The 27,647-nt window shown below is 40.3% G+C and overlaps 1 long non-coding RNA gene across 1 annotated transcript; it reads left to right on the plus strand.

Annotated features, from left to right (window-relative positions):
• The first annotated feature begins 7,030 nt into the window (after nucleotides 1-7,030).
• On the plus strand, nucleotides 7,031-27,017 carry LOC134144223 (uncharacterized). Its single transcript, XR_009959316.1, has 5 exons — nucleotides 7,031-7,168; nucleotides 15,451-15,586; nucleotides 20,406-20,509; nucleotides 26,315-26,532; nucleotides 26,845-27,017. It is a non-coding gene; the product is annotated as an uncharacterized LOC134144223 (long non-coding RNA).
• Nucleotides 27,018-27,647: the final 630 nt, after the last annotated feature.

Below are 27,647 nucleotides of genomic sequence, written 5' to 3' on the forward strand. Positions count from 1 at the left end.
ATGGATACTAGAACTTGTTGGTTGACTTCTCAGCAGAGAATACATTTCTGATGAAACGTAGTTTTTCCTTAGTTTTTCCATTACAAAAATCAAAATAAAGCATAGACTGAAGCACTTTGTCTGCATACTTCTCTAAACACTGAGCTGCATCTACTAGAAGGCCGCAGATCTTCAGGAGAGCTGGGGCTTTGGTGTGTTGTCCCTCTGCTCTCCCGTGGTTCAGACTTGTCTCTCATGGATGTCTTTGGCTGGGTGACTGTTAGAGCGGAGATGCCTGGCTTTAGTGCCTGAGCCAAGTAAACTGTCTTCTGGGGAGAAATGAGGATATGGCAAACCATAATCATGTGGTTTAGCAGTTATAGCTAAGCATTAAGCTGCCTGGCCATGAAAGATATCAGTGTTTTAATTTTTCATGCTGATTTGAGATTGATACATTTTTCAGTATTAGACTATGTTCCAAGACTGAACCTGAGGGATTTTTTTGTTCCATTTTCTTCTGAAAAAATTTTAAAATGTTATCTCAGGTATGGAAAGAGGTCACTCAAATTCCCTGACTTGTGCCCCTATTTCACAGAGATTATAATTAAAATAAATCACCAAAATCCCTTATGTTCTTTTCCTTTGAGATTAAGCCTCCAGGTGAAAATACCTCAGAAATCACACGGTCAATATGTAGGCATCAGTTCATACTCTATTACAATATATTACAGCCTTACGTTTTTCTTATTGAAAGTCTGGCAATTCTACTTTTTTCTATCAGCGTGGCTTACTTGGAAAGTAATAACTGAAGCAAAATAATACAAGCCTTGCTTGTATTGTTCATGTTGCTTGTATATGTTCAACTAATACATTGTTTTCTATTTTTTTTTTCTTTTCAAACCTCCCATTATCTTTACTACTGGAACCATACTTATTGTCTCAAACTCAGAAAATGCCAGGGAGCACCATGCCTAAAGAGTGGTTAGCGGTCTGGTGAGGTGCTTGGGTATGATGGTGAGGAAGCGGCCCAAAAAAGGACCAGTGGGCCAGAAAGCGGTTTTATTTCCTTCAGCTATTGCAATCAGTGTTATGAAAGATATCACCTTTCCCCACATCCCTGGCATAGGGTGGCTAAGGAGGCTCCAGAGGAAGTTTGCTCTCACTGTCAGCCGCTAGCTTAGGCTGGCAGAGCAGTGGATTTTGTATGTTGACATGACTTGTGGGGCTGCAGCTTTCCAGCCTGGGCTATATGGGGTCAGTATGGAACAGAGGTGGAAAAAAAACTTAATGGGTCTCTGTTAATTTGGAAAGATCTATAGTTCTTCAGTATTTTACAGAGTCTGTGTTTAAGAGTTGCTGTTCTTAAGCCTCTGTCCTTTCTGGTCTGATTATCACTGCTGTGGTTAATCTAGAAGACAGAAAGACGACAGTTTTATAGGAATTTCGGAGGTAACAAGAGCAATAGGCAACTATGAGACTGGGGAACCCCTCAGAGTGATGGCTCGCACAACGGCCATGGAAAAGGAGGGGGCTCAGGCAGCCGGACTGAGACAAGGAGCCCAGCTGGGAGACCAGAGCTGCTTCCAGCAGACCTGCGCGTGGTTGTTGGTAAACTGGTGTCTCTCTATATCAATGCATAGCAATAATATAAAAATCCTAGTAATAGGAAAAATTGCAATGTCAGTTTCTGTGATATTACAAATCCATATATCATTTTTAGAACGCCCTTATATAAAAGCAATAGTATTATTCATTTTCACATTTCATGTAAAATTGGTGCCTTGCATCTCTAAATGTAAGATGCTGTATTCTGTTGTCTTGGATTAACATGAAACAATGTAGTTTCATATTTATGCACAAGAAGCTTCTATAAACCAAAAATTCTTGTTTGATGGAAGATTAAAATATGGAAAATATGTTTTGCCTTAACTTTTTCACCAATTTCTTAGTTACTAGGTAACTAAGATATCAGGGTAGATAGAAAAGCCCTCTAAAAAAAGAGACAGCACTGAAGTATTGTCTGCTTAACATAATGCTCATAATATTCCCTCTGCTGAAGTCTTTTGTGTGGCTAATAAATATTTAATGAACAATGGTCTATCTGATAACAAGATAGTAGTAACTCCAGAGAAGCTCTGTTGGACTTCAGCTGCTGACAAGAGCTGGAATTTGTCTTAACATATCATCGGGAAGAGTTGCTTTTATTTTCTTTTTGATCCATGTGCATGGCTATGCTGCATGTGCTGGTGCATTTTAGCAAAACAACATTAAAATATAAGTCACAATTTAAATCAGCTATCAAATATGAGCTACAATGATTTCAGGTTCTATGGGGTCTTTTACTTCATCTTAAACTTCATCAGCTATCTATTCATTGATCCTTTTTTGGGGACTTCTCTTAGTACATTTTACTGTCATCATTTTTGTTTAATTTTTCTCTTCTTCTGTGACTCCCCCACCTCCACCAGCCTTGGCTGTTATGCAAATGTTTAATCTTTCAAAGCTACTAACCTTTCAGCAAAAGATTCAACCCTGGGAAGTGAGGCATGGAAGTTATGGCCATGAATCAGAAGCCAGGATTTAGTTCCTCCTGCAATTGTCACCTCTTGACCACGGGCAGAGCAGACGGGCCAAATGCCTGCATCTCTCATGTGGGCATCTAAACAGAGAAAGTTCATAGAGCTCCTTTCCAAACAATGCACTCCTGTTACTTATGATAGTATAAACCTTCATATACAAACTTGTATATGTTTAAATTGCTCTGGTGGGAGCAAACCACCATTGAGCCAAAATATTAGCATTGAGAAGAATTTGGCTTCTATTTAAGTGCCTCCATGAAAAAGCTGGATTTAAGCACATAGTTGAATTGAGCTGATTGAAATGCACAGCTCTGTAATTTAGGTGAGTAGAAGCAAATTAACTAGATGCAAACAGAATGCATATGTGTTTTAAGTTTGATCCTTAATGGTCTGTGATAATGTCCTTCACATTTCGGGGTGAATTCTTCAATGCTTTGATGAAAATGGGTGTTTTGTGTCTTCTGTAGAGCAAGAATCCCATCCTAGGACTGCTGCTTGTATAAGTCAGTGAAACTATATAAAGAAATCAGTGAAAAGCTGTGGTCATACAGATTCAGGTCTAAGTTTATCTATTTTTAAGACCAGATTATGGCTGTCTTTTCCATAATCTGGGCTATAAATTTCAGCCAGCCATTTTGATATCAGATATTTGCATTATAGTGACTGGGCAGCTGAAGATTTTTTAACTTCTTGATAGACTTAGCTTTAAGTAATGTCTAAAACTATGTTTGTTTGTTTAAGAAACCAGTCCAAGAAGAATGATACAATGGACTGACAACAGTGAGGAGTATTACAAAAATATTACCGTTAATTATTTGTATTACGCCTTCTTTGGTTTGATTGTTTAGCAGTTACCTCTATTTTATATCTTTGTTTACTTTCTAAAGCCGCTTGTAAATAAAGCCCATTGGGGCAACCCCGCAAGGAGACAGCTTGGGGATTTGTATTGCCCGCAGTGGGTAGAAGTGCTCACTGTTTTTCTAATGATAATTCATGAATTATACATCACTTATAACCTAAACTGTAGAAAATAATGCACATGTAGTAAATCTTAGTGAAAAAAGTCAATATGACATGCATCAATTGGAGGACTTTTAGGGATCAACATAAAATTAATGGTGACTTTGAGAAACAGGATGTTTAATTTACTACATAGTTCAGCACTGATTGTCATGTTTGAAACAGGTGTGGATTACTCTAATCTGAAATTATAGTAATTGGAGTTAGACAAAGAATATTATGTATAAGAAACCAACCGCATTTCCATCTCTATTCCAGATTTTGTGAGTGCTGCCTGTTGGCTTACTGGACAGAAAAGAAAATAGACTTACGTTCAAACCTTTTGGGGGTCCATCTCCTAGTGTTTGTTACTGTGTCCTGAGTACGACCATCCCTTAGAAAGGCAGGCTACAAACTCTCCCCCTTTCCGAGGAGAACTGAGCGGGAGGTTTCTGTTGACAGCACGGAAGTAACCAGCCAGGCAGTAGCTGTTGGGTTGTAACAGCCTTTTAAAAAATGGGTATGTAGCAGGATACACTGATAGGTCATAAAACATAGAGGTGCCTCTAGTTACTACAATAATAACTGAACTCAGCTGGGTGTCATAAGCTCTTTTTCCTATCTCGCTTTCTGAAAGGCTAACAAACATAATGATGATTAATCATGTTCTTTGCAGTTACATGTTTGTGTTATCCTATAAGGGATCAAAGCAGAGCTCTTGCTTCCACAGAAAATGCCAACTGGCACCTTCGTATTTTTATAAGGGCAGTCTAGAAGACATTCGTATTTAGATATGCAAGAGGAGTAAAGGCATAAATGTACAGTGCCAAGGAGTGACATTTTCCAGTCATAAGTCCTTCAGAAGGAAGGCCAAGTCATGCCATAACATTGTCACTATTTTAAGATATTTGACTTCATTTTTTTGCACTGAACTGTAAACACATTTTTGACTGTAAATCATTTTAACATATAAATTTTAATAAGTATGGGAGTATGAAAGTTATATTTGATATATGGTGAATTTTTCTTCTGTCTAATTCTTTCTAATCCTTCCTTTTAATAGCTGTTCATCCTGAAAAAGAAACTGATTTTTTTTTCAAGTATTTGGTCATGCTAAGAAAAAATCTAAGTCAGATATTTTTCGTGAAATTGAGTGCTCATCAGTTAGTTATTTTATCTAAGTGAAAACAAGATCAAAATTACAGACCACATGCAATAGTGTTCCTGCAGAGTAATGCTAATCTATATACAATACACATACAGTGTGCTTTAAAATAAAATCAGACTTCTAGATACAAAAATTCCTCAAGACTAATCACATTATATCAGATCACAGAAAAAAGCCAATGGAAATTAAACACCTGTTCATTTCTTCATTTGTTTAAGCATTGTAATAGTAACAATTAAAAAAGCAAATAAGTATATAGCTTTACTACATAGCTATCATAAAAACTAACAGCATAGAAAATGTGTATAAAATAGACCAAAATGTAACTTCTACAGTTAATTATAACTTTTAGCCTTGTTCAGAATAAAATAGTCTTTCCTTAAATTGGTCCTGACTCTACAGCTCTGCCTAGAGCACATAATAACAGATATAAAGTTGTCTCCTTCTGGGAATGAGCAGTTGTTGAATTTCTATGTTATCCATAGTATTTCCATAGCAGACAAATACACCTGCCCACTAAAGCAGCACAGGAGCTTTTTCCACATAGCAAACACTGGCTGTCAGCCTGCCAGTGTTATCAGTATTTCTGCTCTGACAGGGGAGAGAATTCGTCCTTCTCAGAGGGAGAAATTTTGAAGGACTTTCCCTTATGCTTGCTCTATTATTCCTCCCATCAGAAGTATGGGTAAGTAGTAAGTAGCACATCTCAATAACCACAAAAGGTAGTCCTGAAAGTCTAACATGCTAATGTAATAGTGTGCTAACTAGCGGTTGCTATTTTGAGGGCCATACATAGTGCTGCTGTGCCTTGATTTCCCAGTGACATTTATCACTTTGTATTTAGCTTTTGGCTCTCACTGACTTGTTGCAGCCAGCACAAACGTCCATGCAGAGCTGTGAACTCAGCATCCCTGTTTCACCACTTCGGATTAAATTACCGCAAAGGATCACTGACATATATCAAAAACGAGACTGCCATTTTCAATTCATGGCTCTGCAGCCGCTGACAAACGAGCTCCGCTTTGGCAGTCGGTGGCTCCCGAGTAGGAGACCACAGGAGCCGCGCAGGTCGTGAAGCCTGTGCTCTTTCCAGGGCCTGGGACAAGTTGAGCTGCTTGTGGTCACACACCTGGTTGCAGGTGCTCAGTGGCCTGATTTTGAGAAATGCTGTGAAGTTTGTTGGTAGTTTCTGTGGTGGAGAGCTTGCTGATGGGCAGCAATACATTTCAGATATTCACTCCTTGACTGGGATGTCAATGTTTTGGACAACTGTCAGGGTGCAGAGCAGACAACTTGAACGCATTTGGGAGTTTATTGCTTTGAGCCTTGACAAAAAAAAATGTTGATCTGTTACTTTATTTCAATTTAACATCAAAGATTGATTTCCTGTTTTCTTAGGATTGTGAAAAGTGAATAATCAATGCCTGCGCTCATGTTGCAAGATTCAGTAAGTCATGTACACAGCAAGTAGGCTACTTTGGCATTACACCTCTGCAAGGTCTGCTGTGTACAATGGTCAGGTGAAAATGGTCTGCGCTGCTCGTATCTCCTGTTGTGAGTATGAAACTAAACCCATTTAAAGGTTAGCGGCTGTCTTGTAATTTCCCCAGAATACAAGTCCACTACTGGGTAAGTACTTTTGGAAAGATAAGTAATGTAAGAATGGAGTATTTGTGTAGAAACACAAATACTTCAAAGCTTAGCTTCAGTAAAAGCTCATTATGAAGAGAGAAATGGGGAGGCAGGGACTCTGTGGTGACCTCCCATGGTGAGGTCTGCCATTGCGACACTTTTGTTTCCTTCAAAATTTTTGGACAAGCAGGAAATCTCAGCATAAAGCAGAGATCCCAAACCACAAACTCAAACTGAAGGGGTGAGGACAAGAGGCTGCCTTTGCCCATCTCCCAGGGCCATGCTACAGCAGTGTACCAGTGTAGCCGGACTTTACTTGGCCTCATGTGCCTGGGGACCTTTGATATGGTTTTCAGCATTGCAGAAAGGTTTCTGGAGTCTTGGCAAGCCACCGTGGCTGGGGAGTCCTGGCTCAGGCTGCTCATCCCATTGCGCCTTTTGTGGCTGGGAAGTTCATCTCCCAAGCGCTGCCCACAGGCCTGCTCTGTGCTGTTTGAACTCTGCTTCCCAGTTGTTCTGAAATAGTGTCCTATTAATCATCACCTTTTAATTTAGTGTTTTCTCCATCTCATTATTTTCTTCAAGCTTAGTGTTCCAAGAGAGCTGATGGGTTCCTATTTCTACTGGAAACATCCTGAATTGCAAAAACAAAAAAAGAAAAAAAAACAAGAAAGACCCCCAGAATATGTCTTCTGAAAGCTCCATTGTCAGGAACTTCACTGGGTTTTGGTACATCTTTTCATGTCTTGAACAAAAGGAGAGCTGCTGCATTTACTTCTGTACCTGCTCCTGTGAAGAGCCTACAAAGCAGGTATAAAAGAAAAGTTAAAATGCAAATGACTGTAAATCTCTGAAATATAATAGCAGAAATGAAAACATTACCTAAAACCTTGAAAAGGCAGCATTGCTCTAGAAACGAGAGGGGACCTCTCTTCCTGTGTTCTTTTATTACTGTAGGTGATATGTTTTAGGTACCATAACTGGTATTTAAAAAAGTACTTTATCCATTTGTGCAGAAGAAATCCTACTCTACCGAAATCCTCAGGATGTTGTCAGTGACTTAAATGGGATTCCTCCTTTGATGGTTTCATTCATGGTCTTTCTGCAGTTCTGAATATTGTTTTACCTACTGTGACCTTTTCTCTGGTCTCGGGACTGGCAAGCTGCGAACCCCTCTGAGTCTGATGTTAGAGAATCCTGATAGCTGGCAGCCGTGGAGCAGCTGTCAGGGGGCGCTTTCAATCCACCTGCAAAGGCAAAGATCGAGTTCCCCAGGACACACGGCTCCGAGCTCCGTCCCGTGACCGTACAGACCAATTTCCTTCTCTCTTTAGTGGTAGTAACAGTCCCCTTATTAAAACACAGCGGTCTCATATTTAGTATCACAAAGCAAGATGGCTACAATAGAGCAGTGGTAAAGAACTAGTAAGAGTGAGAGATTCTTGCGTCTTAAATCCCAGATGTTTCATGTTGCAGGTGCATTTACTGTTTTATAATGGTTTTATGGGTTTATATACATTACCTTATACCCAGGCATCTGAGATGCAAGGAAATGTGGCTTGAATTCATGCTACTGCGTGGTTTGAGGGAGTTTGACCCTCATGTACGCGTAAGGATGGTACAGGGGGAAAAAAGGTGGAAAAGATAAGCATTGTTTTGATTTTTTTTAATCAGATGGTTGGAAATACCTTGATCTGGAAATGTTTATGGTACTGTAAGGTGAGCAATAGGAAGTGTTTGTGAAGAAAGACCGGGACTACTGTGTCCTCTGTTCAGAGAATTTGGAATTGTCAAAATGCCCAAGTTTTTTTTTTTTTTTTTTTTTTTTTTTTTTTTTTGCCAATCTCATAATGAAAGAATTTCCCTTCCTTGGAGGAATAACAGTTTGCTTTGGAAATGTAATTGCTGCAGAAAAAGTAAGCAAAAAAGCAACATTTCAGAATTATCAGAACAAATACTCTGATTAAAATAATCATGCTTTTCCCCTATATTTTTAATTAGTGATTTCTTGAGATGTTTATTATTTTGTCCAAATTCATGGTCAGAAATTGGACCGTTTTCCTGAAACAGAAAATCATTTCACATAGCTCTGTGAGAAATCCCCCAGGTAGGGACACGGAGTGGAAATGCTGATAGATTTGTTTTCATTAGGTACCTGAACACATTACAATAATTATGTCAGTCCTGAGCTTTTCCCATCTGCAGCCCAGCCCAATACCACTCTGATTAGAAAATATAAAAGCTGCAGAGAACAGACTCGAAATGTGAAGATGAGGGACACTGAGCTTTACAAGAGCAAGGAAATGATTAAGCAGGTTCCTCATTATTCAGCAATGGGTCTAATTCGGGGAGCTTTCACAGTAACAAAAGCGTGCACTTGACAATGATTTGTGTGATTTCTGCGCTACCATATTCTGGGCAGGAAACCAATTTTGGCTGCAAATGTTTCTTTAAGTGGAGCTGGCTGGAAATGCTCACATAATGCAAACATTAGCATCTGCATGATTTTTTTCCCCTCCTCTTAAGGATATGGGTAACTTTAAATTAAAATGAAACTGTAGCCATTCAGGACTCATCCACATTGCCAGTGTAATTGCATCCAGTGAACCGCTCACAGTGCGGCTCTGATTTTAGCCCGGTTCTGGGACAATCTAAATCTTGTTTGCTTTGCATACAGAAATATTGCAAGCAGAGTCCCTAACGCAGCAGTGGGAATCGTGCTGGTGAGCAAAGGGGGATTGCTGTGGCCTGCAGCTATCAGGAGCAGTTGCAGAGGGTACCAGGGTTTGGAGAGGTGAGTTTTTTACCACTGCTGGAGGTTGAGTAGCAGCAGGAGGAGCAAGTTGCATCCATTGCAGAATGCTTGTTTCGCAAGAGCCCCAAGTGAGCATTTTCCCACAGAATTGCTTTCATGTGAGAAGTCCAAGAACCTCTGATTTGCTTTGTGTTTCAGAGCTGCTGAGTGAGGACCCAGGTGGTAATGCTTCTCTTCAGCACTAGGAGCAAGAGCCCAATCAAAGTTATGCTGAGATACGTTTTGGGTGACTTTTACTGCTCTCAGTGGTGTTACTTCAGTTTACCATCATGTAATGGAAAGCAGAATCAGACCCTGAGTTAGCGCAAATTAATCTTGTACTAATGTTGCTGATTACAGCTCACTGTGGTGATTTAGACAATAAAACACAATTCTTTAGTAATCAGTTAACACCAATGCAAGCATAACTGCAAATTAATTTAGGAGAAGAAAGGGTCTGCATTTTAAGTTGCTTTCAATTTTGGCCTAATTGAATTTCTTCTATGCAGTCAGAAATTAAGGGGAAGCCTAATAATTAATCCTTGAGGAGAGCTGAAGTGTGATGGAAAAGGCAGGAATGGATCATGTGCCAGGTTCAGTGGCTGCTTCTTCAACTAAAATGGTATTTATGCTTGATGAATGGTAGTGATATGAAGAGCGCAGGGTTTGTTTCACTTCATATAAATAACAGCTTTTGCTATAGTACAAAGAAAGGTAAGTTGTAACAATTTTTCAGTACTTCTGAAACATGGCATGATAAACTTGGTTAATGTCCTTATTTTACAAGCCTCCAAAGAGGCACTGCAGTACACTACTGAAGCAGGCAAAGAAGCACAAGTTGTTGATTTAAATAGCACGTCTATATATTCAGTTGATGGTTTTAGTAATCAATAATTTTAACTGATTTTTGTATGCCTTTTAAAACGTCGTAATTATTTCCACGCAGGCTCTCCACTATTGTCTTTGGAATAGACTATGAAATGGACAGTCCTACTACTAATATCCCACATTTGTTACATTATTAATATAAGTGTTCTGCTCAGATGCATAATGACCTTCAGGGTGAAGCCACAAAGGATTGTTAAAATTGCTCTGTTATTCTGGATTTCACTTTAAAAGATACCTGTAATAGTTTTTGGGGAAAAAAAAAAACAAAAAGTTTATTCATTTTTATGAGCCAGGCTTTTCTTGGAATCGCAGAATGTGATTGAGCATAGTTAATCATATGCAACCTACTGTCTTTAATTAAAAACAATTACAAGCCAATTTTAAATGCTGATTCGGAGTTTTGAGTTCAGTTATCAACCTTCACAGACAAACCATTGTGGGAAATCAACCAGGAAATGTCTCTTCGATTTGCTAGTTATCAATAATGCTTTCCGCGTGATTACCGTGGAAGAGGTAATCTTCTTAATGAGCATTCATTATTTTTATTATAGTAAAAAAGGCCAAAAATTTAGATAATATTCACAAGGCTCATGCTTCCAAAGCATGTTGCAAATAGTTTCAGAGATTAGGTTTGAACTTAGAAATAAATGCGGTAGTGTTGTTTGGGTTTTGCTTGCAATTATGAAAATGAATCGAGTGCATCGTAATGTAGGAAATCTATCACTCATGGTGTCATGAAAGGTCGTCAGTGCGCTGTGCCGACCTGTCGGCGTTTGCATCCCAGGGAACGGCTGAAGTGGTGGCGCCCATCGGTAACCACGAATGCTACACGGAATTACGGAATGGTTGAGGTTGCAAGGGACCTCTGGAGATCATCCAGTCCAACCCCCCATTACCTTGTATAAGTGCTGTAAGTGATAGGTCTTATGCAGATGCCGTTATAATTAGTAACTGAATAATTTACAAATTATTTCATCAAGCACTTCTGGAGATGACTGTACTGACCCCGCTCAGACCACACTGATGGTTGCATCCACGGTAATTTTAAAGAGTAGGGTATAACGTCTGAGAGCAATTCATAAGAGGCCAGAAACATCCTAATCATTCAATGCAATACTACCCCATGCAGCGGCATCAGCTAAGGTGTGTATAAAAAATCAAGAAAGAAAAATGATTGTACTGTTATCCCTTTTTGGGTTTATTTTTTTCCTATTTGTTAAAGGCAAATTACAGTGGGTGGATAGCTTCTCTTCCTCTATTCCCACTGTAAAACACTGGATGTTTTTCTGCACAAATATCAGTGTGGAAAGGCAAAGTAGATTGCTTAAGACTAACCATGCCATGAATACCTGCGCCAGGCTATATATCCCTGAAAGCAGAAGTTTTTTGGACAGAGAAGCAAAGAAGCATGCAAAGTCCTGCGTTTAGAAACTGCGGTGAAAGGTTGGTTTTGGGGGGCAAAGTCCTTCACAGCTATCCTACAAAGCTGCTGAAAAAGTTGGTATCTGCAGGGACCTTTTGTTAGTTGTAAAATCCTCACCAAACCCGAGTGGTAGCTGCCAAGGCTGCAAAAGCGTTTGTGTTAGTTTTAATCTTTCTCCAGTCATTTTTATTAGAACAAATGGCCTTTTTCCAAAGGCTGTAAGAAGATGAAGGGCCAGCCTCGAGGTCTGCGTGCCACGGCCACTGCGGGGACCGTCCCCGCCTGAGGCCGTGGGCGCAGGCGCCTCCACAGCGGTCACCAGAGTTACCCACAGCCCTTCCCAGTGGCGTGCTAACTCCCGCCGCCCCCAAGATAGATTTGGCATCGCTTGCGATGTCCTCGGTTGCGTTACGAGTCTGAGTATTGTGGAAGTTGAGCTGATGCTTAGGCAGAATAGACGATCCAAACGTCATGGTCACTGTTACTCTGTGCTGTTACAGAGTGCACCTGTCTTCATTGCAAACAGGGCTGGGGCAATTTTTTGAAGCTCCAAGTTATTATTTCAAAAGGGTTGGGAGAGGAAAAGTGATACTGCCTTCTCCAAGGTGATACCGTGCTGCCGGTCTGCCGAGCCTCACTGCTGAGGTGAGTGGAAAAGCAGATCCTTGGAAAACAGCCCGGTTGCTGTGCAGGCCTGATGGTTTTTGTAAGCTGACTTGTGATGAGATGGCACAGTTCAGGGAGCAGAAGCGCTCTTGTAGCCTGGACTTAGCTCCTGGATCGGTTAGGTTGCTAATTCTGTTGATTTTATTCTTCAGAAACTGAATTTCTATTACTGTTGTTATTTATTTATTTTTTTAACAAGCACAGGTAGGATACCAGGAAGTAGCTGCTACTTAGCTAGATATAGAGAATAGTCATGACAAATAGTCATGAGGCCGATGTAAGGTGGATTGCCTGGGCATTGCCAGTTAATGTCAGGGTTCAGCAGTGTAGGATTTTGTAGGATGCAAATGCAGAAAAAGAATATTTTATTCTGAAAGGAGTCAAAAGCACATACCTCTTTATAGCACTCACTGATAGGTATGTTACTATGTTCAGTATGGGATATTATTGCTAATCATTATTATTTACATTGTTTAAATTGTATCGGAGGGGGTTCTGATATGTATATTTTTGCATATGTGCAAGAAAGAAAGAGTAGAACTGAGGAAGAAGACATTGAAGCTGGGGAAATTTGTAGGCAGACCAAGTTTACGTCCCCGGTTAGTCAGATGCTCTCCAGGTAACTCATATGAGATATCTGAATCTTTTGAATTAATAAATGCTCTTTATACAGCCCTTATATAATGTCAGAGATGGCTCTCAAGATACAGGGAGGCAAGATTGATGGGCTACGCAGATGCTTATGCCATTAAAAAGACCTTCAGAAAGAAACAAGTGTTGTTGCTAGAAATGTTGTTTTAAATTAATGCCTGACTTTGAACACAAATTGATGCCCCCCAAGATAATTGAAAAAGTTAGAAAACAATCAAGGGAGAACAAATTGAGATGCTGTGGGAGAGCAAACCCCAGATAAGGGAAATCTTTAAATGCTGCTTCCATTGCATGGAGACCTTCTCCTATCAGAGCTGATTTTTCTGCCGTAGGTGGTGCAAGCTTGCCTTTAACGTGGGTTATATTCAAAAACTTCACGTAAAAGGGCTCATGACTGCATGACCCTCCCTTGCCATCAGCGCCAGGCCAGTTACTAGTGAAGCCTGTCTTACGCAGTGCTTGTACAGGGCTTAACCCCTGGGCCTTCACCTCCGGGGCCCGGACTGGCGCACGAATAAGGCGAGCGGGACGGTGGCAGGGCTGGGATCCCGGCGAGCGAAGCCGCTGAGATGGCTGCGGCGTGCGCGGCGTGCCGTCCCTGCCCGCAGCGCTGCGGGGTCCTGGCTTCCTCCACGGATAAACAGTCCGGTCAGGCAGCGTTTGAGTAGTCGGTTGCATTTATTGATTGCGCTGTGGTTATTGTGAAAAAAAATCAGGGCTTGCTGTAAGACACCCCTACCAGCAAATACCATAAATGCTTTCCCTCTTCTTCCAGCACTACAGTATGTCAATATGATGGTATTGACTTTTTAGTTGTTTTTATAATTAATGCAATTAATGGCTTATATTCCAGCATTCATGAAATCAAATTCTTTCAGTGAACATGGAAGATGTTAAGTAACTGAGTGTGTAATGTTGATGTAGATTAGGCAGAAGTCTAGCGTCCATGGAAAACACCCACTCCATGGCTTGAAATTTGGCTTTACATTAATAAATCCCGTATATCTCACTGATAGTTAATTATGATGTGATTCATTTCTCACTGATATGTTATGACAATTACAATTGCATTTAATTTTTCTGTATCAATGCAAGTACTCAAAAAGAATCAAAGTTTAATTCTGGAAATAGAACAAGTATTTTCATGTAATAAGTAAATATATGGGGTGAACTCGTGAACTACTGCATTGATTTCATAAAGATTATCCACAGTTACAGGTATTTTTTCCCTGTCAGTATGGCATTTAAATAAATGCTGTGCTATTAAGCCCTCACGACCCATTTTGTTTTATGAGTTTTTGAAATGAATTTCAGTCAAATATTAAACAGTTTACAAAGTGCAAAACTGCTATAAAATGTGTGCTATACACATGTCATTTCTGATGGCTTTATTTGTGTGATAATTTTTTAGTTATTCAAAATAGTAAAATGCCAGTTTGATGAAATTAAGAAGTGAAGGTTTATAAATTGTGGAGCCGGCAGAATGTTCTGTTACTGTGGTTGTCTGTCCCTCTCTGTGTTAAACCTTCTCAGGTGACTAAATAAATGAGTTTCAGTGCCGATAACTTGAACTCTGACAGCTTACACCAAAACTTTGGACAGGTAGTGTTGCTTGTGAAGCTTTTTTTTTTTTTTTTTTTTTTTTTTTTTTTTTTTTTTTTTTTTTTAATTGAGCTGCTTTACAACCTTGATAATGTTATTTTAGTGTTGTTTAGTAACTCAGTTTTGACTTCCATTTCCAAAAATGAGAATATGTGAAACATGGTGCTACCGTGCCAGTAACGCTGACTTTTCCAGCGCAAAGCGGAGAGTCCCGAGCGGCTTCCCAGGCCCCGCAGTGGAGAGTCCTGCCTAGTTCATTAAGGCTCATAGGTGACTTTTTAGTGGGTGCAAAATCTTACAGATCTTAGAATCGGTTTAATATCATGCTGAATATTTATTTTTCTATAAGCAGCTGCATTATTCTTTTGTACTTTTATTCGTGCCATTTTCATCCATGGCGTGGCATCCATATCCGTGTATTTTATTCATTTAAAAATTAAACATGCAAAAAAAAAAAAAGTTGCGTTTTTAAGAAAACTGGGTGAAATGCTCAGATACTTGTAGTATTTCTGAAATAACTTCTTAATTGGGAAAAATAAAACATTAACTTGCCTTTTTTTGACTTGTTAACTTCCCTTCTCCTGCCACTTCTGTGGGAGGCGTGTTGGGCAGCGCAGAGCGGCGGCTGGTCCGCGTCCCGGGAGGCGGCGACGCTCCGGCGGTGCCGGAGCTGGCCGCTGAGCTCCTGGCGGCAGCTCTGCCGCCGCGCGGGCGCCCGCCGAACCGAGCCGTGCCAGCACAAACCCTCCCCGGCCGCGGCTGGCTCGGGCGCGTCTCCGTACGCTGGGCGGGAGGCTGCCAGCGAAGCTTGCTTGAAGCACGGGGAAAGCTGAGCGAAGCTCATTTTCATTCTTTCCGTTAAAAAACCCCCCTCAAGTTGAGCTGTTCTTGTTAACTTTGATTTATTTTTCTTCCTGTTTTTGTAGGGGGAAACACTTTTCTTAATTCAGGGTGGAGGCTGAGAGCGTTATCGGGTATTCCCTACAAGTCTGTGAGGGTTGTTCCGGGCAGGGCTTCCTGGGAAGGGAATACATCCATCATTACGTCCATTTTTACTCTACAATTACAGCAGATTTCGCGTCAGCGGTTTTTAAGAACGCCGGGAGCGTGCGCAGCAGCGGGCTCGGGAGCCCTGCGGCGGAGCCGTGCGAAGCGTGGCGAGGGCCCTGCGGCGAGATCTGCTGAGGAACGCGCGCAGTAACAGGGTGAGCTATTGGTGTGCTTGTTTTTAAACACGTTTCTTACATCAACCCCAACACCTTCAGGGAATAATTCCGTTTCCTGTTTAATTTCAGATGTTGCAAATGCCGTAAGGTTGTTATAAATTATGTATGGCACTAAAAGTTAGTTTCTATTCTTTGCTGGGTACAAATTGCATTCTAAATTAAACATGCCGTGGACGCACAGTTCACCAGGACATTAGCGTGTTTCGTTTGCACCGTTCTTGTCTTGGTGTCTGCAGTCAACGGCTCTGAAAGGTGTGAAATGTTTTATATGTTCTAGTGCCGAGTAATCTCCCTGTTAAACAGTTTGTTGTGAAATTCTATTAATTCGGGAGAAATTCAAAAAGCTTAAAGTATGGAGGCACAAAGTCACATATCTAGACCTTTGTATATGATGTTTTCATATGAGTCATTTGCTTCTTTTCTGGAGCTATTATTAATATTATTAATGCCTATATCCTAATTAAAGCACCAGATTCTGAGCTTCCTGGGGTTTTACATACCACAATTCCACTGTCTTTTGACGAACTTGCAGTAATTGTAATTCGCACCAGTGTAGCAAGGCTCATTCTAACAAGTTTCACTCACTGTCAAGATATTTCAACTAAAAATTTGGTTGTTTTCAGACTAACTTCAGGGACTTCTCTACAAAAAAAAAGACTACTTTTCTATTTTTCCTCTTTTACATATGATACAAGGAAAACTAAATCAATATAGTCTTTTGATGTATGAATTAAAGTATGTGCTATTACTTGGATAAAAAAAAAAAAAAAAGGTCTATACCCTCTATTTTTGTTACCTAGAGATTGCAGAAGCTTTTTAGGCATAGCAAAAGGAGTTTTACGTAAAGAACCTAGCTCCAGTTTGTTTCATTGCTAAAATGCTTGTCAAGGTCAGCTGCTAACACCTGTGAGTCTCAGTGTTGAAACCGGACGTTTCCATTTTACTCATTTGCAAGGAAAGGCGAGGAGGCCTGAGCCCTAGCAGCGCCTGGATCAGATCCGCTCCGAGCCCCTTGAAAGCCCGGAGGCATACGACGCTTTCAGCTTCCTGCTTAACTGATGTTATGAGCCACGAGCAAACCAAAAGCATTATTTATAGCAGGGGATAGCAGAGTCATTTTATGGGTGAAGGAAAAAAAATGCATATAGACCCAAAAGAATGGATAAGAGAGTGTTTTAAATGAAAAGTGGTATTAAGAGATGGAAATTGTGGTAAGTCAAAATTGTCATACCTTAACAGCTGCAATAAATAATCCTAATGATAAAGCAATAAGTAAAGTTATGTTTAGTGAGGTTAGAGTAGTTTATTAAATCCTGCTTATTATTTTGATGAGACTAAATGAGGCAAGTTGAGCAAGTGGAGAGTTTGCTAGTGAGCATTCATTAAAAATGATTGTAATGATAATACAAGTAATCATCATTAGCAATGGCTGTGCTGTGATCTCATTAAAATTGCTTTGCGCTTAATGTCTCTGACTTCAATCATGGTTGTAGTAGGGATAGTTGATACCATTTAATAATAAAAAAAATATGATTGGCTTGCAGACATTGTAGGAACCGAGGCATTTAGCAGCTGTAGTATATGATCTGAATAGCCTCACTGTAGGTAGGGTTTTTGGTAGTTTGACTAATTAGAAACAGGTGGAGTATTTGAACACTGAGGGCAATAAGAGATATGCTGTTACAGGATTTGACAGTTAATGGTCGTAAGAAGATCATTTGCAGCAGCTGGTAATTAAAGGTGGGATCTATATGAGCAGAAAATTATGTGTTTGGGGATGGGAAAAGGCTTTCATTTTTAACCAGTGCAAAGCATCTTGTCAATCAGAGATTTACATTTTCATTTTAAAAAAAGCCTTGGAGGCAGGAATAGGTCTATCGCTTAGAAATTTTGCCTTTCAGTTAACCTTATCTGCCTCCTGCAAACGTCTCTGTGGCTAGGTGGCTCGCCCCTGCCCTGGCACACCCAGCCTCTCTGTTCCAGGTTGCTGGTTCAGACCTGGCTCTTGCTGAGAATTATTGCAATAGTTGATGGTATTTAGTAACCTGCGTGATAACATAGTATTTTGTCACTTTCCCCAGCAATTTCTTGATTGAGGACATGGAGCAAACAAGGCACTATTCCTGTGGCCAGAGATGCCTCTGGTGTCCCTGCTAGCTTTCTGGGGTCTCTCCGTGGACCGCGACACTTGCAGTCATTGCCTGTCCCTGTTCTTCTTGGGGCTGTGCAGTTCCAGCAAGCATCCCGATACAGGGGATGCGTAAGTCTCGTTACTTCCAATGAGGTTTAAGGCTGTGTTTACAAGATGTCCTAATTCAAATAACTGTAAAATTGCACATTTTTTTTTTCTAATTACGCTCCAGGAAATGCTTTTAGGAAGAAAAAAAATCCAACATTAGCTTCTAATGAGCAACACAAAAGCAACCTGTCTCTGGGTGCATCTGTCTGAATATTTCCCTCCAAGTGAGCATACCAGGTGCAGTGAAAGAACTTGGCATTTATAATAGCAAACTTAATTAATGCTAATGATAAAAACGAACTTTTAAAATAGAGAAGCTCTGAGATTAAAGCAAGCAGCCGTACCACTATATCCCGTCCTTTATGCTCACAGAAGCAATTTTCAGAGGTTTCTGGGCTTCAGCACACCCCGTGCAGTCCCTCTGTGTTTAAATAAATAAATAAATAGAAATAATAAAAATAGCAGGTTGCTTTTCAGCCCTCTCAGGGCATGACTCATCCTTGCCCCTTTGCGCCTCCGTGTCTGGTGGAGGCCACCTCCGTTAGGTCTGTTGCTCTCTGCCTGCCACTCTCTTTCAGCAGATATAATATTTAGTTGGAAAAAAACACAAAAAGAGATATCATCTGGCACAGAATTTTAAAAAAGCTACCATATAAGAACTAAAATTAAGTTTTAGCTCAAGAGTTTTGGATTTAGTTCATTTCTCTTGGATTTTATTTGCCTGGCAGACTTTATCTATATCTTCCTTTCGGTGATTACCGTAATGGTACTGTTGGATGTATGTTAATGGATTCTGCTGTCCTTTTACAGTCCTATTAACTTTATTTACAGCAAAAGTGTGTGCCTGGGGAGACCTGAGTACAGGATTGGTACCTGGAGGCATTCCTGCTGCTTGATGAGAGACCCATTAGATGTTGCCCTTACTCTACCTAGTAATCAATGCAAATATTCTCAGACTGCTAACAAATATACCTTTCCTTCAGCACTCTGACTTTAAATTTGTGAAGAATTTGGAGTTTAGACAAAATTAGGCGATGTGGGAAAACTCTGAACTGTGGTAAAATAGAAGCTTGTGCCAGTTAGGGTTGTGGTTGACTAAAATGTTAATGAACAGTTTGTGCTGTGAAGATGTGCGTGCTCAGCGTGTGGCTGCGCTTTTCGGTGTGTTATGTGTACTCTGTGATCGGTGTAAGACAAGCAGAGGATGGCGTTCCCAAGATTGTTAGTATCCCTTTTTATTTTTATTTGGTGTATAAATTACAAAAGACGAAACCAAGAATATATGATTTAGCTACCTGGAGGACAAGGAAGGTGGGATTTCACGAAGGACTTGGGGTTATTCTCGCTTCCTGAGGTGTGGAATGAGAAAGAGCTAAATCCCGGCCACACTGAACCCTAGGGCAAAGCCAGTCGTTGACTTCAGTGGCAGGAAAGATAGGCCAAAGGTTGGGGAGGGTCTGTGACCAGCTCCCCCGAGGGGGCCACGGGTGCAGATGGCTGGGGGTAGGCAGGGAGGTGTGCGCCCCGAGTGACACCGGCTTCCCATCTTCGCGCTGCGGGAACCTCCTTGTGAAGCAAACCATACCAAAGGTAAAAATAACCATCCTGCAGCGGGATCTTCCAAAACGCTGAGCTACCTGGCAGACCTGCCCCTTCACCTTGGCCGTTGGGCCGGGCTGCTGAGCTGTGGCCCTCTCAGAGCAAAATACAGGGCTTCTGCTGAACAACACCCGAAGCTTTTATGTTAAATTGCTTTCTTCTTCTTTTCTTAGAAAAACTAATGCCTACTATGGCTGGAGTCCTGCCTAAAAGAGATCGTTACAATATCTCACATTCACTTGGGCCTGGGTTCAGTAGGTGTCACGCACACGTGTCGTGATTTCGTATTTTTATACATTTATACAAACAGCATGCAAAAGTGGAAAACTTCTTTAGATAAGCAATCCCTTTTTTATGTGTACATGGAGATTTGCGGTGAAAACATACATAGCCGATTTGTAGTGAGCTAACCTGGAGGAATGTAGATTATTTTTTGGCTGACGGTGCAAGCACGAAGTCTTGTATTTGATGTGGTTTCAAATGGCTGAGTTATAACCGTTTGGAAATTGGGGGTCCTGTGAAAAGCACCAGCAGACCATGAAGTACACTGGCACTCCCAAGAGCTCCTCTAAGAAATTAAGATTGTAACCATGCAGTTTTTGAAGTTTATTGAGGAGCTACATGTACTCAGTTCAACCATGAAGTCATTATATAGTTTCCATCTCAGTTCATATATGACATGATTTTTCTCTCTAGTTTTCTTCCATATTAAAGTTCAATTGCACCTACTGTCCTTATAAAAACTAACTTAAAATGTTGTCAGTATTTTCAATATTTTAGAGAAACCAGGAGCCAAAGTGAGTTACATCATCTCTTTGGCTCTGTTAAGGCAAAAATTTGTTTCATTACTGCCAACAAGGTTTTGGGACTTCTTTAGTTGAGCGATAGCCTTGGTCAGTGCAGAGTCTCTGGAGGCAAGAAAAATGCCTTTTTCTTTTCTCGACAATTTTGCGTTCCTAGGGGCATCCTGCTCTGCGGAGAGGCACAAGGGAACCTGCTGAAGCATCGTCCTCTTTTAACAAAGTTTGCTGTCGTGACAGTTTTTCTGAAGCCTCGAGGCCAAGGTAAGCATTTTGGATGTTTTAGAAATATATATCTAGAAAACAGTTAAAAGCTAGAAGGTCCAACAGCTCTAGTTATCTACAAATAATATTATGAGATATGATCTTCCTGGTTAATGCTGTAACTGGCATCTTTTCTGACCCACACCATGCTGCTTTCTGCTGTTAATATTATTGTGCTGTATGTTCTAGATTAATGAGTCCTTTTATCATTTGAATAGAAGGATGCTATGCTGCTAGCATAGCTAAGAGCATTCATTAGTTATAAATGATTTAGATGACATCCTTTATGGAATAGTTATTTTGAATGTGCTGGTGGATTGAAAATAGTCCTGTCAATAGAGACCAACAAGTGGAACAGCTCTAATGGAAGAAAAAGAAAGGGAATATAATTAGCATCTAATGATTTATTCATAAATATATAAACAAGGTCGTTATACTAATATCAACAGTTCTGGGCAGTTAAAGATGGAAAATTGCCGGTGTCGATATACTTGGAGTCGTGACGAGAAGCCCCCACACCTGCTCCGCAGCGCTGCTGAGCTGCTCCCCTGCCAGCGGGCTGCCAGGAGGGAGTGAAACCCCCTGGAGAAGGGAAGCGCCTCCACTGCATTTAGCAGCAGAAATAAGGGCTGGAATAAGAAATCTCCTTATTCTCCTTTTCTTGGCTCAGAGGAGAAAGGGACCTGGCTTCTGGGTGGGCAATCCCGTGAACCTGGCAGCCCTGCGCTAGGAAACGGATTTCTGTCTCTGCTCCTCCAAAACCCACTAGACAATCTGAATAGTAACTTCTGTTAGTTAATTAAGTATCTGAAAGATACTCGTGGTTATGCAGAAATACTCCTCTTAATGATCCTGAAATACCTGTTCTGCTAGGATGCAGTAACTCTGATTATAGTAACTTTGTACAGCACCAGGTGACCAGGGAGGGCTGTGATAAATTGAAAAAAAATACAATCACTTATAATGATTGTATTAAACAACTTGGGTTGTTTAATTAGGTAAAATTTCAGTGTTACAAAAGGTGGTGCTTACAGGGCACTAGCTGGTAAGGTGATGACTCAGAGCATGAATCACTACGTGATATTTGGCCCATGGAGCAATGCAGCTAATGCGCCCAGTGGCGGGTTACGTGTGTAGACATTTCCCTCAGATCATGCCAGCTTCTGTCCCCCAGCGCTCATGCTCTGATCCTGCCCAGCCTCAGATTTTTTCCATATTAAAGGGAATCAGTTGCCCATGTTGTCTTTATAAAAACCAGCTTGAAGTGTCAGTATTTTCATCTGAGAAAAGTTTTGTGGCGTGGTCCTGGCGTACCTGCACGGTTACCCAGCTTGGCACATCTCTGCTGTCTTTTTCCTGGTGAATGCATGCTTTTTACTGAGCTAGCTGTTCAACGTTAATTTGCAGGTGGGCAAAGCACAGTGAATAGTGCTCTACCTGGTGAGCGCTGAGTCCGATTCAGCCTGTTCTCCAACCACTTTGGTCCCTAATAAACTCGCTGAGCATTGTTAGTTAAAGACATCCAAACAAAACTTGAGATCTGGGGGGAAACACCATTTCCCTCCACTGGCTGCCGGCAGCGCTAGCAGAGTGGAGCCGGATACGAAGCTGCCAAGCACATTTCTGCTTTCAGCAGCCCTTTCTGAACAATTTGTACCAATAATCTGCTGATGGTGTTATTCCCCATAGCGCATAGCAGAAATGCAGATGAACCCAAACTGAACGAGATCATCCACATTCCTGGCTCTCTGGTGCTGAGACTGATTTCTTGTACTTCATCTGTCCTGAGAGAAATAAATATAGACAGCAGGGACACTATTTGGGTTCATGATTAATAGATAGGATCATTACAGAATAGCTATTAATGTGTCACTACACTAAATTTAAATTGCATACTATCTAGCCTATGCTGGAGCCTACAAATAAGACTGACTTAAACATTTTTATTATTGTCATAAATTGTTACAACTGAAGTATAGTGATATGAGGTCTGCAGTTGTTTTTGAAAAAAACCTTCTCTGATATCATGATTTTTTTTTTCAAAACATAATACAACTAATTTTGGCCATTGCTTTTATATATAAATGTGTAGAATAAAGCCAATCCTATGTTTCAAAAGAACGGAGCCCAAATCCAAAGAAACTCACCTGCAAATTTAATAAAATAGTCTAAACAAACCCTAAAACTTGCCTTTTAGACTACATCTACAGATTCATAAGACGACACTAGATTTGGCGATGCTCTTGACTCACTGTGATGAGCGCAGTCTCCCTTGGTTAGGAGTGGATGGGAGAGCTACCAACGTTACTCTGTTTCATGAACATCCAGCTTGTTACCGACGTTATATTCTCCTTTGGTGCAAGCTTAAATAGGCAGTGTGTTGCCTGTGGAGTAAGGCTCATCATAAGAGCCTGTTGCAGAATTAACAGAATGTGTTGTGTACTACGTGGTGGTAGATTATCTTAAATACTCAACAATACTGCATAAGTTACTTTGAGATAAATTCATGTTATTTACCTTGTGGACCAAGCAGGGATCTATCACGGTTCATTGACTCACTGTATCACGGTTCATGGCTCATTGATAAAATTACCTGCTAAATTAAAATAATAGCATTGATTACTGGAGAGGAAGAGGGAAGAAAAAATATTTTTTAAAATCTCATGTGTGATTTGTAGAGATTAAAGTTAGATAATTCATATTAAACATAGAAATTGAGAGAATAAATAAGAAATCCCCTTAGACCAATTAAATAGAATCCATTTGCGGCCTATTATAACTTCTTTAGGTATAAATTTCAGACTGCTCCTTAGCAAAGGTGTAGTTTATAGAACTATTAACTATGAACAAATATATTGGATAAAAGACCTTCCTTCATATCATCCTATATCTGGGGTTTTGGATAAACTGGATCAGCTCATTGTGTGTGTATTTCCATTTAAATAAAGGTAGCTACCCTAAGGAGAATTTGCCTTGATGTATTGATACGGTTGTCGTGGAAATTATCCTTCAGGAATATACCTGTTAGCCTAATTACTGGGGCTAACTGTTGATGGAAATACGAAATTAAACCACCATGAATATCTCCATAGTAAATGCTTGACTGTCTTGGAAAAAAAGTTAATACTGCTTTCATAAATTGGGCAACTATTTTTTGCTGTGAAGGATCCACACTTGCCCATGGAAATGTCAGAACTTTTCTTCAATATTTTTCATCAAAATTTTTCATTTTGAGTTTTCTTCAGGATTATGAAAGCGTGGAGACACAAGCCATTTTGTCCAGTTCTAAAAATCTTTAAGGCTGTAAAGTACAAGTGCTTCTGAAGCAATCTCTGCCTTTCTGTAAAAAGCAGGTTAGTTTCCAGCGTGGCGATAGCTCGATTCCGTCTTCGGTGAAGGTATCGTTAGAACGTACGAGGCAATCACTACAGGTATGTCTGGCCTTCACCATCTCAAGCCATCTCTCAAAGGTCAAGGGCTAAATCTGCAGCTGAAAAAAGCTGGATAACAAGTTTTTTATGTGTATCTCTTGCAGAGAGTGTGATGCCAGCTCGTTTGAAGAAAAGTGAATCTTTTTAAGTTATGGTGTCATATCAGATTTGTCTATCAAACGCTGTTATGTTATATCACGTAATGCAACATGACAGAGTTAGCTCAGCTTGACATGCCGCAGTGCAGTGTCACTCTTGGGATAGCGAAAACCTTTTTTTAAACATAGTTTTGGAAACACCGGTTTGAGAAACACAGTAAGGGACTGTGCTGGAAGGAGGAGAAAGAGAAAGTGAGTCGAAGAAACTTTGTTTGAATAAAGTCTTAGTATTAGGGTATAGCTATGCAAATTATCTTTTTATCATTTTGGCACCGTTGCTTCATGGATAAGTGAGTTATTAGCAGACTCATTCTATCAAAAATGGCCGTAAGCTGGTACTGAACTGAGTAAATGTGACCTGCTGCTCGGCTGACTGACTTGTGTTTACTAGCCAGTCAACCAGGCTTTCCTTATCTTTTAAATCGGGTTACAGCTTCCCAGTTCAGATTTGAAATCTGTAAGGATGGAGCTGTTGTCCATTTGAATGCTGAGGGAATCTTCTGAAGCAAGGAGACCTAGATACTAAGACTGAGCAAAAAGAATAAAAGTTTGGAAAAATACTTTGGAAAGCTGGAATGGTTTTGTGCTGAGAGTAAAGGAAGAGCATAAACTCCCGAAGTCTCAGCTTGTACTGTTGAGGGATTATACACTTGTTCCTATTGCACTTTCATTACTTTCTGCTGAGCCCCAGAATTTTACAAAGCATCTCTTGAACACTAATGTTGAGGAAAATTGCCTGAATGATAGTAATGGTGCACAATTACTATGAATACATGAATGTAGTTGGAAGTTTGATTTTCTTTTTCTATTTCTTAGAGTTCTATTATTCATTACATTTGCTGAGCATGACTTCCTACACTTATATCACTTTTACTAGTCTTTATACTAATCTTTTCTCTACTTTATTGATTTCAGTAGAGTTCAACAGGCATAAAAAAGTAAAAAAAAAAAAAAAAAAAAGAAAAGAAAAGGGGGGGGGGAGATTCGGTTCCACATTAATTAGCATGTGTGATTTTGTGCTGTTAATGATCCTTGTAATCATCTACACCTGTAAAAAAGTGGACTACAGTCATACGAAGGCAGAGCTTTACATTGACATGTACCTGCAGTGGTGTCTTTGCCTATTTTACACATTTTATGGAAAATACTGCATTTTCCCTGAAATTATGTCTATGCTGACAGAGAAAATAATGATTATAAACAGCCCTATATTAGCTCAGAGAGTTTTTTATCCAGTAGAAAGTGCTAAGAAAAGAAGCACTAGCCTGTGCCTAGTGCTTTAATGAGACTACCCAGTTTGGGAAGGATTTGCAGACTAAAGCTCTTAGGACCTCATCTGAAGACCATTGAAGCAAGTGGAAAGATTATTTGTTTACAGCTCATTACACCTCAGTTTTGTACAGCAATTCCCAGGCTTGCTTATTTGTTTATTATTATTATTATTTTTTTTTTAAGCAAGGCACCGTTATGGGGTATTTTGCTTTTCAGGAAGCACTTTGGGGTTCCTCGTAACTGGAGGCACTGGTACAGAGCTGCAACTCCAAGGAAAATCGTGGGACCATAGTGTACAAACAAGTCAGGATCTACTACATCAATAGTGTCCTTGTCTGGGGGCTTTTGTTTTAACCTGTTGGAATGGGTCTTTCTCCAAAGTGCTCATTTGTGCATTCTCCCTCGAATCTTATTTGATTTGATGCCTGGCCTTCAGATTTTCCATACTTGATTCTAAATGTTCTCTTTGTATCAGCAGCTCCAAGCTTCTTCTAGGTCTGATTTGATATGAAGCGATGAGTTAGCCCTTGTAACCTATATGTTATGGACTGATGTACATGTGCTCACAAATACATATAGCCACTGAATATTGTTTGTAATAAAGCCTGCATTCCTAAATGACTGTAAAATCTTAATCCTCTTTATGTTTAATATTTACTCTTCCCTTTATCAGAGGGACACAGTGAAGCTGATTGCTTGGATACTGGTGGCATTACAGTCTGTCTTTTACTTTGTGGTGCCCCCCCTTTTTTTTCCTTTAACTCTGTGCATTTACACATGAATGGGCCATTGGTTCTAAATGGCAGGGAGATCACAGTGAATTATATTCACTTTAGTGATATGGTGTCAAACTCAATCTAGTATAAAATTCCACATCCTTTCAAATGAAGGAAACTATTTTAATTTGTATCATCAGCAGCTGAACTTTCCCTTTTATCTTTCAGTGACAGCACAGCCAGACAGGGCTGGGAACTTCTTACACAAAGTCCAACCTGAAAGCCAAAGTCATCCTGAAAGCCTGGTGTGTTATGGGAACTACTTCCAAAGAAATTTGTAATCTGATGCAACTTTAACATTCTTTTTGATTTCAAAAACAAAAATGGAGAGAAAAAACAATGTGCAGATAAAATCAAGAGAAATTGTTGCTCAGAGCCGCACCAAGGTAATTATTGGTAACTTAGTATTTCTGTCACAGGTCTGTGCTGGTAGGGAGGGTGGTTGTCAGCACCGATTTAGCTTCATTGATTATTTGTGTATGTCTGAGCACCTCCAAACCTTGTCTGTGAGATGGATATCTTGTTAATGATGCATTCGCTGAGAGACCATCCCTGTCCTGGAGATTTTGTTGATTGATTCTGAATCCATTGGAAGAACTGAAATATGATTTGGACTAAATACCTGTATAATTGAATTGAAAGTGATGGGCTGCATTTGTACTTAAAGCAAAATGCATTTATAGACTTTTCTTTAACAGGACATGTAGGGAAAAGAGAGATAAAGGATGCACAATGCTTTTACAACAGTGGTGTGCCACGTAAAATCCTGCCTGGAAGACCAAGTTGTGCTCTGGATTCCTTCTCCTGAACAGAAGATAGTGAGTGCCAGCTCATTGCACAGCTGAGATTATACTGGTGGGAACATTTTGTAAATTTTATGTGGTGCTTTCTAAATTTTTAAAATTAAAAAATTAAAAATTAAAATTTAATTTGATTTAAATTTATAATTTTTACTCTTTTTTTAAAAAAAATCCCATTTCAAGCACCTTCCTGCTGTGAGTGTCTCCCATGCTGGGAAGCTGCTCTTGCCTTTGCGCTGGGAAGGGCAGGCGACCGGCTCGCTGGCGTGTCCCTGTGGGCGCCAAGGACGAGGCTGAGAGCGTGTCAGATAATGGCTTGGTCCGCTTCAGCGGAGCAGCTTGGATGGGTGCAGACCACAGCTTTAAAGATGGAATGTGATTTAATTAAATTAAAAGAGGAAAGAAGTGCTCCATCTTTTCCAAGTAGCTAATTCAGTATTTGTGGTGGTAGTGAAATGATGTATGAGAAAGAATGAGAATTTCTCCATATTTGACTAGAGAAAGCAGGCAAAGGGTTTTGGTGAGGGAGGGAAGTGGTGTGCGGGACAGGGAGATGAGGAGATGTAGGCAGGCTCTAGCTGTAACTGTAGCCGTCGGCATACGTCCTTCCGGCTTGGGGGATGAGTGAAACCAGTCTGGTTGGATCCATGTGGATCCATGAAATCTGCCCTTATCACACGGTTCCACCTCTGCGTGTTGAA

Source organism: Rhea pennata, chromosome 9, assembly GCF_028389875.1.
Source record: "Rhea pennata isolate bPtePen1 chromosome 9, bPtePen1.pri, whole genome shotgun sequence".
NCBI classification, from domain to species: Eukaryota; Metazoa; Chordata; class Aves; order Rheiformes; family Rheidae; genus Rhea; species Rhea pennata.